General features: G+C 42.4%; 1 protein-coding gene across 22 annotated transcripts in view; it reads right to left on the reverse strand.

The window, feature by feature from the left end:
- The window catches only part of FAM156A (family with sequence similarity 156 member A), a 54192-nt gene that overhangs the window by 22592 nt on the left and 16761 nt on the right, over positions 1 to 14839 (reverse strand). For 3 of the 22 annotated variants that reach the window (XM_073228172.1, XM_073228179.1, XM_073228190.1), the window contains one exon: positions 3372 to 3467. The exons of 14 other annotated variants lie outside the window; for them this stretch is intronic. The gene's annotated coding sequence lies outside the window, so the exon portion shown is untranslated. Of the gene's footprint in view, positions 1 to 3371; positions 4042 to 4089; positions 7845 to 11788; positions 11809 to 14839 lie in introns of those variants that run through there. 5 more of the 22 variants (XM_073228193.1, XM_073228180.1, XM_073228174.1 and 2 more) reach the window with 4 other exon arrangements.

The raw sequence follows: 14839 nt of genomic DNA on the forward strand, positions 1-14839 counted from the left end.
ATGTAAATGGCCCCATTAAAATTCTAGCCATGGCTCTATTCTATTGATCTCTCTTCCTTGGAGGCAGTCTTCCTGGGGCTAGGCATTTCCTTATCCGCAGCCCAAGTGTACTGTGCTATAAATAAAGCCTGTGCAGAGAAACTAGGGTCTGGATCAGGACTCCCAAAGGCGTAAAGTAAGAGCATACTGGTGAGGTTCCCACTAGATCCAGGGCTCTGAAGCAACTCTTGTTTAGTGGGAAGGCAAGAGGGGAATCAAGGCAAGATACAGGCCTCACTGGTAAGGAGTGGTTAAATCCAGTAGGCCTGGCAGAGGAGGTGATTGACCACTGTCACCCAGGCTCCAAGGCGAGGGGACGCCCTCACAGAGAAAGGCCAACCAGGTGTCGCACATCTTTCTCTCTTCCAGGTGGGAGCTTCCTCTTCAAGTTGAAAGCCAGACACGCCTCTAGCTTACATTCTAAAGAACTGGGAGCAAATTTGATCCCCAGACCCTAAAAAAGTGCTTTACCTTCTGCACACAAGCCTGGCCTCACTACAAACTCTGTGATGGAGAGGCTTGGTCCCTGAGAGAAGTATACAATATAATAAGGTTATGCAGCTAAATTTATTTTAATGCAAGGAAGGAAAGTAGTCAAAAGTCCCGTGAACTACTACAGTATGGAACTAGTTCTCTAAATTATTTTGGTGGGAGTCTATTCTACTTATTGGGTTCATTATCTTAAAAAATTGGGAGGTTTTTTAAACTAGACTCCCTGAAACAGAAGAAATTTATCTTCTGCAATACAGCCTGGCTTTAAATGACTGGTGCTAGAATTGTACTTGCATTTCATTTCCAGCACCCTAGACACACACAGTCCCTATCAGTTCAGAGCCTTCACTGGCCCTGTTTGGGCCATCTAAACCTTAACCCAGTTATATAAACTGCTCGCCTGTAGAGTGCATTCTTGAAAACTGAGATACTCTTAGTCAAATAAGCTAAAAGGAAAGGCAATTGGATATCAGTAATTCAAATCTCTGTATCAGCTTATCTGTCTGTATATATGTTCTTTTATGAAAAGTGTTGCTAACTGTAGTCATTATGTCTCAATCTGTATGTTTGTGTGTCTAAGCGTGTAAATGAAAGATTTTTCTACCTCCGGATGGTATTAATAAAATTGATTTAAAGACAAGCGCTTGTGAAAATTGGGCATTCTAAAATTTCCAGAAAATTCTAATAGAAAATATTAAGCATTAATGCTAATTTAAGTTGAACTGAAACGGACATGTCCTTATGGTTATCAGCTGCCTAAGTTTACCTAAAGTCATTTAAGTTGATGTTATCTGCTAAGTCTTTCAAGCATAAAATGCTTAGAGGCTTGACTTTGTCAAATATTCAGTAAAGGTTTTGTAAGTAATCTGGCATAGTTGTTAGGAATGAGTGAACTAAGTAAGTGTGGTAAGTGAACACCTTAATAATTGTGTGTTACAGTGTGTATACCTACCTACAGCCTGCGAATCTTTGTGGTAACCTAAAACCTTAAAGTTTTGCTAAGTTAAGAAGATATACTTTGTGCTTAGTGAGAGATTGTGCTGTAAAGCTCATGGTTACAGAAATTATAAAATGTTCACAAATTTGTCAACCTAAAGAATGCTAGAGTAACAGTTTACAATAGCCTGCTTCTCAGTGTTCACTAAAAATTAAGGTACCTAATGGTTTTAAGTTCTAATTAAAACTACTTAAAGTAATAAGGAAAACATTTCTGCATGCTAAAGAATGTGTCTTTTGATAAAAGAAAGTAACTTTGTTCTAAAGTACAGCTGTTTATTTAGAGAGACAAATCTAAATGTAAAAAGGAAGTTGTAGAAAGTTTGTGGAAGAAATGGTCATGCTATATAAAATTAAAGCAAAAGTCTCGATATCAAGTACACAGCAAAATTAGAATTTTGTTTTCAGTTAAAAAGACAAAGTTTTCTTAACTGTTAGTCTGCTCTTAATGTTGAAAGATTGCAAAGGGTTCTCTAATTGTTTTATCAAAGCAATTTCTCATGCTTAAAGTCTCAATAAGTTGTCTGAGTATTTAAGAAAATGAGATCTTAATATTAAAAGGACTAAAAGCTAAACTTTGCTAACAACTGTGTAACCTTCTTTATTTGCCTTTGAGGTACTTTGTTGTCATTCTGGTTAAATGGGTAAGTATTGCTTCATGGCAACCTATAATCCTATTTAAGCAGGTGCCAAAAAAAAAAAATGCAAAAAGGTGCTTTTACCTCTAGTTAACTGATATTTTCCAGAGGGCCCCTGGAACATGTCAGAAGAATTTTTTCTCATTGAGGAAAAGTTATTTGGCTAATTTGGCTTATTTATCTGATATATAATTACCTGCTTAATTACCTAGAAAGCACTGTCAAAAGGAATGGTGCTAAACTTTGTTACTGCATGTTTTGTGTTACAGAAATATACAAATTTCCTTATGTCAACTGTCTTACAGTAAGCTCTCATCAGATCTTTAACCATTGTCATTTATAAGTCTTTTGTCATTTATAATCACTGTTTTATTACTCCTAAACTAGTAAAGAACTAGATTTTAGCAGAACAGGTGTTGTTTACACAAGATTAAGTAAACTAAGGAAGACGATTTTGTGGCTTTTTGTTTCAAATGTTGCTGATAAAGTGCTTTAAGCTTTTTCTTTTAAGCTGACAACAGTTTATTAAATGACTATCTTTATAAGCAGAATTGATACTTTATCTTTCTCTCTACCTGAACCCTCCAGAATTTAAAAACTCTCAGTGACTATTTTTGTATTTCATGGCAGCATGTTTATTTGCATAAGTTCAATAAGAACCTGCTTTCCTTGTAAGAGGACCAATTAAAACCACAGGTTATGCCTAAGACAGGTACAGTCGCAGGGGGGCCATCAGGTGAGAAATTGGGGATCAACAGAGGTGAGGCTTACAACCTCACACCCACCCCCCCCCCCCCCCCCCCCCGCCCCCCCCGTTTTGAGAGAAATCTTCTGCATCCGTGGATGTTTTGTTGCCCTTATCTAGCTTGGATTAATACTTAGTCTATAGGCACAGACCTGATCATCTACATTTGCCCTCTTACAGCACTAAATTATGTTTTCTACCTTTATCTTGCATCTACCTACCACCTCAGCATTTTATTAAAAAAAATAATAATAATAAGGGAGAAATGTGGGACTCACATATAAATCAAGTATAAAAATCAAACGAACAATAAAAAAAAAAATACCACAGGTTATACTACCAAGGCTTTGACTGAAATGTCACACCTGAGAGACATGTGCATGAACTCAGATATAAACAGACAGCTTTAAAGAACTAAGATTGACTTTATAAAGCCAACAAAGCCGACTGGAAGAACTGACCTGTTACCTTGCTTACAGGGTTCCCAGCAGCCTTACCAGGTGAGTAAGGAAGGTCACTTCCTGGCAGGTGCGGAAACCTCAGGATGTCTTGAGGACCTGGAGAAGAGAGGAGGAATTCACCCAAATCTACAAGTACTGCAGGCAAAACCTGAAGGCAAGTCTGGCTTAGCTGTCTGGCCTCAAGAGGCCTTTAAAAGTTCAATCTGAAATTCCTTACAAAACGTTCCAGCAAAGCATATTGAAAAGAGCCTATGTAATCAATTGCTCTTCTTCCTGCACTTATGCAAATAATAAAGCCAAGTGTTAATTATTTTCTTAACCTGATTACTTCTAATAAAAATGAGGGTGATTTTAGAGAAAAGTATTGTTTCAATAATGCAGCCTTATCCATACTAAATCCTAATACTAGTCATTGGGACATAAACTAGATCCAGAATTCTAGTTTCTTCAAAATATCTGGCTGATTTTCCAGATGTTTTAGTTTTCTCCTATCATTTCAATTAAAGTTTTACTATTTCTAGTTCTCATATTCAACCATGCATTCTTAATCTCATCAAGTTTGTCCTTCCAGAATGGAAAATCCAACTCCAGATATTGCTACTTAACCTAATAACACAATTTGTTCTATCTTGCCTAGAAGCCATAAAACTGCAAATAAAAGTAATAGAAATGGAACCTGGAATAGAGGCGCCAATCTTCCGAGGCCCTCTCAACTGACCACTGATGGAGACCTAACTGCACCCTTTATGCGCCCCTTCTCAGCATGAAGCAGCCAGAGCGGTCATCGCCCCCTTTCCCTAGCAGCAGCTACGGTCTCCATCTGGAGAGGGGGGAATGAGACAGGGACCATGGGTGTAGTCAGAGTAGGGTGAGGGCCTCCGGGAAAAGCAGGGTGGAATATTTACAGTGAGAGCAATATAACAATGGGCAAAGAAGTCCCCACTGAAACTCTGTTAAGCATTATGCAAAGTCAAAGTCACACTATTTCTCTCGGGAAAGATACCTAAGAATATAGACATCTTCAGTGAGATCAACTAAAGGTCAAAAGGCCAGAAGCAACTTGGCCTGGAATGTTTGAGTGTTCTGCAAGGGTATCAGCATAACCCGTGACTCCACTGTCAGCCCTAACAATCAGACTTTGACCCAGCCCACCTTGAGGACAGGGCAGGTGATGCAAGTCCACACCCCTAAGTTTTCTTCATGTTCTCAAAAACTCCTCAACTGCCTATAAAACCCTCTAGACAACGCACCACAACGGGCTCCCTTGTGCCCTCCTGGCGTGAGCCAGGAGCTCTATTCTCTCACTTTATTTCAAAAGAAAGCCTGTACTTTGCTCTCCTACCTTGGGTGTTTATGAAGCTCATTCTTCAGCTTCATGAACAAGAACCGCGGGATCAACAGGAGTTCAACTGTGGGCTGGCTGGATTACCTGGGATGCCAGGGAGGGAGATTACTGGAAGGAGCCCACCAGGGTCAGATCAAATCTCAAACACTGGCCTGAACAGCTATCCCTTCAAAGGAGCACGGATTTCACTGGTTTAAATTATGGAGCAATTTATCCAGGACATTGCTGAAAACTAGGGAGTAATCAGCCCACAGTCAGTGGAGCTGAACAGCTGAGTGTGGTCAGGGAAGGAGAAAGTCAAAGAGAGCCCTGCCCAAACCACAGTCATCCCAGGGTGACCACAGGCATACTCAAGACAGCTCTCCCTGAGGGGGAAAACCCAAAGCTTAACACAGCAGGGGAGGGGGGAGTAGGGAGAGAGGCTACGCTCACTAAAATAAACCGGCCAGACACTAAACAAATAAACAGGCAAAAAACAGTAACAAATCAGGAAGGTAGGGGTGGACCAGAATCCAGAGTTGCCACATGGTCTATTTTAGATAGTCTAGTTTCCAGCAACAACAAAAGTTATGACACATGGAAAGAAACAGGAGCGTATGATCTACCTAGAGTACACTGGGGAAAAAGCAGGCAGCAGAAACTGCCTGTGATTGCTACCAGATGTCAGATTTGCAAGAAAAAGACCTCAAAACTGCCACACAAAGAACTTTAAAGAACTAAAGGAAACTGCCATCAAAGAGGTAAAGGAAGTTACTGAACTGAAAATATTACATGAAATAGAGAATGACAATAAAGAGGTAGAAACTATACAAAAGAACAGAATGGAAATTCTAGAGTTGAAAAGTACAATAGTTGAAGTGAAAAATTCACTTAGAAGGGCTCAACGTAGATAAGAACTACCAGAAAAAGACTGAGCAATCTTGAAGACAGACTCATAATGACTGTGCGATCTGAAGTCAGAGAGGAAAATGCTAAGGAAAATAAACAGAGCCTCAGAGAAATACAGGACATGCTTAGGCTACCAACATAGATGGATTGAGAATACCAGAAAGGGAGAAAGGAGCAGAGAATAATGTGCCAAGAAATATTGCCCGATGGAAGCTCAACGAAGTACAAGTACGATAAACAAAAAGAGACCGACTGACAGACACATCAGAGTAAAAATGCTGAAAAGCAAAGGCAAGGAGACAATCTTGAAAGCAACAAGAAAAAAAACCCTCCTATTTTATGACAGAAAAACCCAGTCAGATCAGCAGCAGACTTCTCAGCAGAAACAGTGGAGGCAGAAGGCATAGGGATAATATATTCAAGGTGCTCAAAGGAAAACACTGGCAACCAAGAATCCTACATCCAGCAAACTATCTGTAAAAAAATGAAAGCAATGTTACTGAATTTGTTTCTTAGCGCTCTCAGTTTTTTGGTGGAGTCTTTAGGGCCTTCTATGTGTAAGAGCATGCCCTCTGTACCTAGAGAACATTATGTTAAGTGAAAAAAGCCGGACACAGAAAGCCAAATACTGCATGATTTCACTTACAAGCTGACTCAAAACTAGTCAAACTTATAGAAGCAGAGTGTGGGATGTTGGTTGCCGGGACTGGGAAGAGGGGGAATGGGGAGGTAACGGTCAAAGGGCACAGAGTCATAGTTACACAACAAGTTCTGGAGCTTGCTGTACAGGATATAGTGCCCATAGCTAACAATACTGTGTACTTAAAATTTGCTACAAAGCTAAATCTTATGTCAAGGTTTTTACTGCTAAAAATAATAATAATAAGAAGAAGAAGAACAACAACAACAACAATAAAAAGGGAGTTGGGGGAAAGTTCGGGAGGTGATGGATACGCCTGTGTCCTAGATGGTGGTGATGGTTTCAAGGATGGGTGTACTGATTCCCAAATTCGTTGAGTTGTATACATTAACTGTGTACAGCTTTTTACATATCAAGCATATCTCAATAAAGTGATTTAAGAACATATAAATAAATGAAAGCAAAATAAAGACATTCCCAGACAAACACAAACTAAGAGAATTTGTTTCTAGCACAACTGGCTTACAAGAAAACTAAAGCAAGTTCTTCAGGCTGCAAGTTACCCCAGATGGTTAATTCAAATCCACGTGAAACAACAAAGAGCACAGGTAAAGGTAATTATGTGAGTATAAAAGACTTTATAAATACACATTCTTTACTCCTTTCTTCTCATAACTAATTTAAAAAGCAACTGTGTAAAACAATATTGTGTAAATTTTTATTTGACCAGTAACATATTGTGGATAAAATTTAAGTTCCTGTGGCCAGGATTTTCACCTGGCCCTGGTTGGCTAGCTCACTACACACCGTGTGGGCAGTACACTGCTATTAACTCTATATAAAGAGCTCCACCCATTGCTCTGCGTGACACGGTAGCACGGCAGCAAGGCTGCAGGAGAGCAGAACAGAGGCTGCAGTGGTGGCAGTGCCGAGGACAGAGGCCCAGAGGTGCAGACAGAGAGGCCCAGAGGCAGAGACCAGCTTGCTGCATGCAGACTCGCTCTGAGTGAACGAAATTTTAGTGATTGACCTGCCACCGTGGAAATAAAGTTGGGTATAACCCTTTCACTCCAAGAACGTTCTACTGTCATTTCTTTGGTCACACTGAATCCATAGTGAACTTGCCAGGGGCTGAAACCCACTGGCAAGACACACATACAATGTAATATATTTGCCCATCACAATACAGAGGTGGTGGTTGGGCACAAAGCTATATATAATAGGTAAGGAGATGAGTCTGGATGGTAAAGCATTTCCACCAGAACAAATGAAAAGAATCAGAAATTGTGACACAGAAGGTTAATATAACAGAAGCTGTAAGTAGATACTTGAGATCCTCCTGTCTAACGTTAGCTTTTCTTAAAAGTCACAGAATTACATATACTTTTTGATGATGATAAGACTGTATGAATGGGATGTACCCTTTATAGATGTAATATAACAATACCGCACAAAGAGAGAAGTGTGAATAGAGCTACATAGGAGCAATGTTTCTATATCTCACTGGAATTAGTACAAATCTGAAGCTGACCGTGATAAATTAAGATGTGTATGGTAAACCCCAGAGCAGCTACTGATGAAATAACTCAAAAAATATATTGAGAAAAAGCACTAAAGAAATTAAAATGCCACTTCAGGAAATACCCACTTTCTGCAAAAGAAAGCAGTAAAGGCAGTAGGTACCAAAGACCAAGAAATAAGACACATAGGGAAAAAAATGTATAATTGCACATGTAAGTCCAACTATATCAATAACAATGTTAAATGTGAATAAACAGTCCAATCAAAGGGCAGACACTGACTGGATGAAAAAAAAACAAAAACAGGATCCAACTATATGTTGTTTACATGAGACACAGTTCAGACTCAAAAACACAAATAAACTGAGAGTAAAAGTAGGGGAGAAGATATAAGACCAGAAACCACAAGAAAGCTGGAGTGGGTATCCTAATCTCAGGCACTTACTTTTGATGTTAAACATACGTTTACCATATAACCCACCAATTCTACTCCTAGGAAATTCTAACCAAGAGAAATGAAAACGTGTCCACACAAAGACCTGTCTGTACTCAAACATTCATAGCACTTTAATTCATAGTAGCCAAATCTAGAGACCACCCAAATACTCAACAACTGGTGTATGGATGGAAGAAAAACAAACAGGTACACCCATACAAAGGAGCACTGCACAGTAATAAAAACAAACTGTTGATTCATGAAACAGCATGTGTGCATCTCAGTATGTCAAAGTAAAGAAGCCAGCCACAAAAGGCTACATGTTTTGGGTTTCATGTACAAGGCATTCTGGAAAATGGTTACACAACTGCATACGTCTGTCAAGAGCCTACAAACTGCATACTTTAAAAGGTTGACTTTTGTTGTATGTAAATTACATCTCAGTACCTCTGACTTTTTTTAAAAGGAAAAGGAATTTTTAAGGAAAATTTATATCCGTTTATGCTTCCACATCTTTCTATGTCCACTACATCTGCTCTAGGCCAATGCCTCTCTCCTTTTGATTGTGAAGGCTGCCTTGTAACTGGTCCATCATATCCACTCAGGGTGTCTGTCTCCGTCTCTCTTACAGTTGCAAGGCTGTCCGGTACTTTCTAGATAAGGACCACATTTCCCCACAAGGACTTCAGAGCCTGCTCGAGCCCCTGCCTACCTCTAGCAATATGAAAAGCAGAGCTTCCTCTTCCAGTGTCTCTTATTGGCTTCCTTTGGCTCCAACTGCCTGCGCTTCTTGCTTATATTGTCCCCCTTTCCTGAAGGCTCCTGATTAGTTAACTTCTGTTCATCCTGCACATTTCGGCTCACGCAATGTCTCTTCAGGGAAGATTCCTTGAAGAGCCAGCTAAGGTCATTTTCTCCGAAGCACTGGAGTGTACCTCTTTGGTACCACCAATCACAGCAGGAATTTTTACATTTTTTTGTATGGACGTTAGATTCACTACTGTGGCATAACTTGACAGAAGCTCCATGAGGGCAGGGAGGGGTGTGTCTTTCTTACTGTACCCCCGGCACCTAGCACAGAGCCTAGACCACAGCTGGACTTCGGTGAGTCACTGTTAATACTGTTTCTCTCCCTGCATTGGTTACACACACACACACACACACACACAGTTCCCACCACACATACCCAGATCTAAGGTGCCACAGCGCTACTCTGAGCAGGGCTCAGAACTTGGTGCACCTTGGTGCACGGCGCACCCTGGTTACTACTGATGTCAGGTTCTCATAAGGCTCATAACCAAGTGCAGTGATTCCCTCCCAGATCTCAGGCCCTCCCCCCACAATAATGGAGTGGGTATAACCCTTACAAGCCGACTCAAAACTAGTCAAACTTACAGAAGCAGAGTGTGGGCTGTTGGTTGCCAGGGACTGGGAAGAGGGGGAATGGGGAGGTAGCGGTCAAAGGGCCCTCCCCCCACTGTATTCTCTTACAAAAGCAAGGCCAGGAAACAGACTTGCAGCTGATAATGTTTTCTCACCATTGCATTCTGCGTTTCTTCTGAGCCACCCAATCCTACCCTGCTAATTCCCGATGAGGCCCGTGCTTGCCCCTACGACTCCTGAACATGCATCTCACTTTCCACGTGTGCATTTACTGGGGGAGGATTGAATCTAACAACTGTACCATGTGTTTCCTTTCTTTTCCCTTCCGGGTCTGTAGGCTTTCAGTCTTCAAGAAAAGTGCTCTAGGTGGCCAGCAAAAGGAGTGGTGCCGCAGGGGAGGCCACGACTCTCACAGGCGGCGCGGCACGCAGAGCAGAGCAGTGCTGTGCTCTCTGAACCACACGTTGCCCCGCTGTGCGAGGGGACCAAAGGGAGCAAAGGTCTAAGGGTCTTCACGCAGCTGCGCACCTCAATAGCATGAGTCACTCCTTAGGGACATGCGAGTGTTACTGGCTTTTGCTTTGGCTGCATCGCCTGTGGCATTTTTCACAGTGCTTGCAGATACCGCCAACCCTCCCCATCTGGACCTCTCTGCTCTCCCACTGCTCCTGTCTACTGCACCGCACATCTTCCTTCTGCTTCAAATGCACTGCTTGGTTTTGCACCTGGCACAAATGTCAAAATTTTCTATCCTGAATTGTCAGGATAGAGACTGAGTCTTCAACAAAACTATTAAAAAAATTATAATGGATATCTGGTGGTCTAATAAGACACAGCAAATAAAGCTGTAAATAAAATATCATTTGAAAATTATCTAGACCTTCACACTTATGAAAAGCAACTTAATACATGATATATTCCCTTCCAGGCTTTTTTCCTATGTGTTGTTTTAGGTTACGAGATTGGAGGAGGGGGAGGCAATGTCTTTATAATATTGTATTTGTTCTTTTGTTTCTTTAACATTATACCATAAGCTACTCATTAACCATGCAGGTCTACCTTAGAAAGCCAGGTACCTTACTGCTTAATTTTTTGTATGAGCCCTTTTTGGTTGCCCTGAGGTACAGATTCAGGCACGGCATACTCGGGTTGGGAAGCAGAAGCTGACTCGAAAGCCTTCCTGGTGAGGTGGTGTCTGCATAGTCTGAGCACAAACCCAGGAAGTGCACTCCCAGGGGGCACACGTGGTACTGCTGAAACAGAGTTTATACACGTTAGGGTGCCTGGAGCAGGACATGCACCAGGCAGGCAGTATAGCTTACCAGGGCCCAGGCTGGCCTCCCACCATGGAACCTTCCTGTCCAGGTCCAGCACTCTCTGTCCAGTTCCAATACCCATATGAGCCCATGGTTTCGGAGGGACTGCCTGGAGGCAGTCAGTTCCAAACAGTTTTATCTGCCCACGACACCAGCTCACCCTCTTTCCGAGGGTGGGCGACATGTGGAGGTGCTCTGCCTGCCAAGTCTAGGAGCTGTGGCCCCACCTGCCGTTCCACAGCCAGAGCTCTGGCAGGTGTGACTGTCGGCTCAGCTGTCAGTTGAATTCAAAGTGCTCACAGCAGCTTGGAAAGGCTGCGTGGGAGTATTTCTTTAGGAAAAATACAAAGTTTTCAAGAACAATCTGGACACACAGAGGTCATTAACGTCCTCACTCTTGCCCTCCGACTCTCCCCAAGGCCAGGTTTGTGTTTTCTCCACTGTTACAAAATCAGCATATTCAATCCTGAAATCAAAACTTCACATTTCATTAATTCCTCCCTACTTTCTTCCAAACCTTTTGTGTGGAAGGCTTGTATGCAAGAGGGACGAAATTATTTTTATAGAACACATGTTCTGTAACTTCACTACAAAACATTCATCATGTTTAGGAACTGGTCAGGACAAAATCCTGAATTTTAAGAAATTTTTTTAAATGGGTTTACATTACATCCTGCCCCGAGGTCTCTCTTGCTTACCACTGGGTAGGCTGGAAAAGACTGATTCGTGGCTGGGGGCACCTGCACTGAAGGGTCACACTGCCTAATAACACCTCACTTCAATTTTCTCATGCATTCGGATGCCACAGCCACAACGTACGAAGCCATTTAAAAAATTCCCACCCATCACTGAAGTTGATCCACACCCCCAGCAGTAAACTGACACTTACCAGGTTACCACACAGAGGCCAGGGGAGATGCTGGCTGCAATGTCAGGAGGTGCTGTAGTAACAGCAGCCAAGCTGAAGAAAAGGCTGGAGCGCTTTCCCCTCTCCTCCGCCTATAGTTCGGCTAAACTTTCTCCAGCCCAGTTTTTTCCTCCCACTTGGAGAGAGCAAGTCAAACTTTTAACATTTTTGGCCAACTCAAGGGTCGCCTTGGGGAACATTTGGATCCTTTTCCCCACAGCCAAGCCGTTCATGATAAGAACCTTGAGCAAACCAGAAGCAGGCGAATGGTTTCTCAAACCTGATAAAGGCCATCTGCAAAAATACCTACACCGTCCATCCTCGCTTAAAGGAGAAAGACTAAATGCTTTCTCCCTAAGACCAGCGACGAAGCCAGGAGGATATGCCCTCTCACCCCTGATGTTCAACATTGTACTGGAGGTCCCAGCCACTCCAGTAAGGAAAGAAAAAGAAAGAAATGGCTTACAGATTGGGAAGGAGGAAATGAAACTTTTCTGATTCTCAGATGACGGGATTATCTTCATAGAAAAGCCCACCAAATCCATTTTGAAAAACTCCTAGAACTAATACACGAATCCAGCAATATTGCAGGATACAAGCTTAACACAGAACATCAAGCAAATTACCATATGCTAACAATGAACAATTACAAAGCAAAGCAAAACAAGAAACATTTGCACATGCCACTTACAACAGCTTCCCCCGAAACCCTAGTGAAACATATACAGGATCTGTATGCTCAAAACTACAAAATGGCTGAGGAGGGAAACAGAAGGAGACTTAAATAAGTGGAGACACACACAGTGTTCGTGGTTTGATAAATTCAATATAATTAAGATGACAATAGGCCCCAAATGGATCCATTGATTTAATACAACTCCAATGAAAAATCCCAGCAGGACAGTTTTATAGATACAAACTGATTATAAAATTTATGTGGAAAGGCAAAGAAACTAGGATAACCAAAGAATTTTGAAAAAGAAAAACAAAACTGGAGGAGTAACACCAATTTTAAGATTTACTATGCAGCTACAGCCAAGATATGGAAACCACCAAGGCGTCACGGAGGAATAAATGGATAAAGAAAATGTGGTGTGCATACACAACAGAACATTATTCAGCCATGAACACAGAAAACCTGCCTTTTGCAACTACACAGATGGACCCTGAAGGCTTCATGCTACGTAAAGTAAGTCAGAGAGAGACAAATCCTGTATGTTCTCACATATGTGGCAACTAAAAAAGCCAATCTCATAGAAATTCGAGATTAGAATGGTGGTTGCTAGAGGCTGGGGGAAATGTTGGTCAAAGGTCACAAACTTCCAGCTATACCATGAATACATTATGGGGATCCAATGTACAGAGTGATGAGCATAATTAACAATACTGTATTATATACTGGAAGGTGTTAAGAGAGGGGATCTTAAATGTTACCACCACAAAATAAAAAAATGGTAAGCACATGGGGGATAGAGCGTTAGGTAACTTTATTGTGGTAATCATTTCACAATATATGTATGTGTATCGAATCATCATCATGTTGTACACCCTAAGCTTACTTAGGTTGTATATCAATAATATCTCAATAAAGCTAGAAAAATAAAATCATCCCGAGTATGTCCAGTGGGAGACCCATTAAGCTATTTTGTACGTCCTTTTGACACCCCCCCATCATTCCTTGAACTCATTGTTACCACTAACAATGACAAGTTGAGCCAGGCTCATTTATCCTTTCCCTCCGCTAGCCTGGGAACCCATCATTGAGTGGAGAATAGTATTCAGAAGCTCAGATCTGGGCGCTAAGTGTACTTACTACTACTGGGACATTACTGTTTTCAGAAACTTTGGATTCTGTACCTATCAATCTAACCATATATGCACACACACATATTGCAAACCGTGAGATCACATGGAGACCTCCAATTCCAGTAGAACAGCTCAGAATTTGTTCTAGTTTTCTTCCTTTCCATATTTGAAACTCTCCTCTCCAAAAGTGACAGACGTGGTTCCCATTACCCTTACACATCTACTGAGTTGATGAATTCCAATGTATACAAGCCATCCCTTCCCCACAGAGGCCCTCCTCACATGCTCTGCCGAATCATCCCCAACCTTGACTTCCACACCCAACTCAGGCTCGAGCCACTTAGTCCTCTCCCCTCCCAACCCCCAGGGACATCCTTCTTACCACCTTGAGCTCTGTCACCCACTGCAGCCTGTTCCTACATATGGATGCTCTCCTTACTCTGCCTGGGCTCTGACTCCCCAGGCTGGGACGCTGCTACACACACACGCTGGCCTTGCTCTGCTGTACCTAAAGGCCTCAGGACCCGACTGCTCAGGCATAAAAGAGAAGGGAAGGGAAAGGAAGGACGGGAGGGGGGAAAGGTGAATACATCTTTACACCATCAGTCAATTAAGGCGAACTGGGCCAACTCCAGGCAGTATTATGAAGACAGAGTGTTTTTTTCTCACCATCCCCCAGCCTCCCCTTCCTGCCTCTCTGCTCTGCCTATTCTTTCTCATTCCTAAGGTCCTGCCCTCCATCAAGAGTGGAAATGTTATGAGGGGCATGACTCCCCTATTGTAACTTACACGGACGGGCTGGCTGACATTCAGTGTGGACAGTGTACTTCTGCAGCTCTGACACCTAAGCCCTCTGTCTCTCATGATGGAGGAGGTTTCACCCCTCTTTTAGCAATTTCACATGTGAGCAGGAGAGCAGACCCAGGCCGCTTCTTGCAGCCTCAGGTCCTTTATCTGTGAAATGGCCATGACACCACCTCCCTCACAGGCTGTGGGAGAAACACAGACAGCAACACCGGACACCTTTCAATGGGCACTGTGTGCCAAGCCTGGTGATGAGGGCTTTACTGGCCTCACAGGACTCCCTGATATCCAGGAACACACCAGGTGGATTTTCCCTCAGCCCTGTTGCTTTTGCTTTTCCTTCTGCCTGCAGTGCTCTTCCCTCAGGTAATCCCTCCGTTGCTCCTGCACTTCCTCCAGGTCTCTGCTCAATCATCGCCTTCT

This window comes from Manis javanica, chromosome X (assembly GCF_040802235.1).
Source record: "Manis javanica isolate MJ-LG chromosome X, MJ_LKY, whole genome shotgun sequence".
Taxonomy (NCBI): domain Eukaryota; kingdom Metazoa; phylum Chordata; class Mammalia; order Pholidota; family Manidae; genus Manis; species Manis javanica.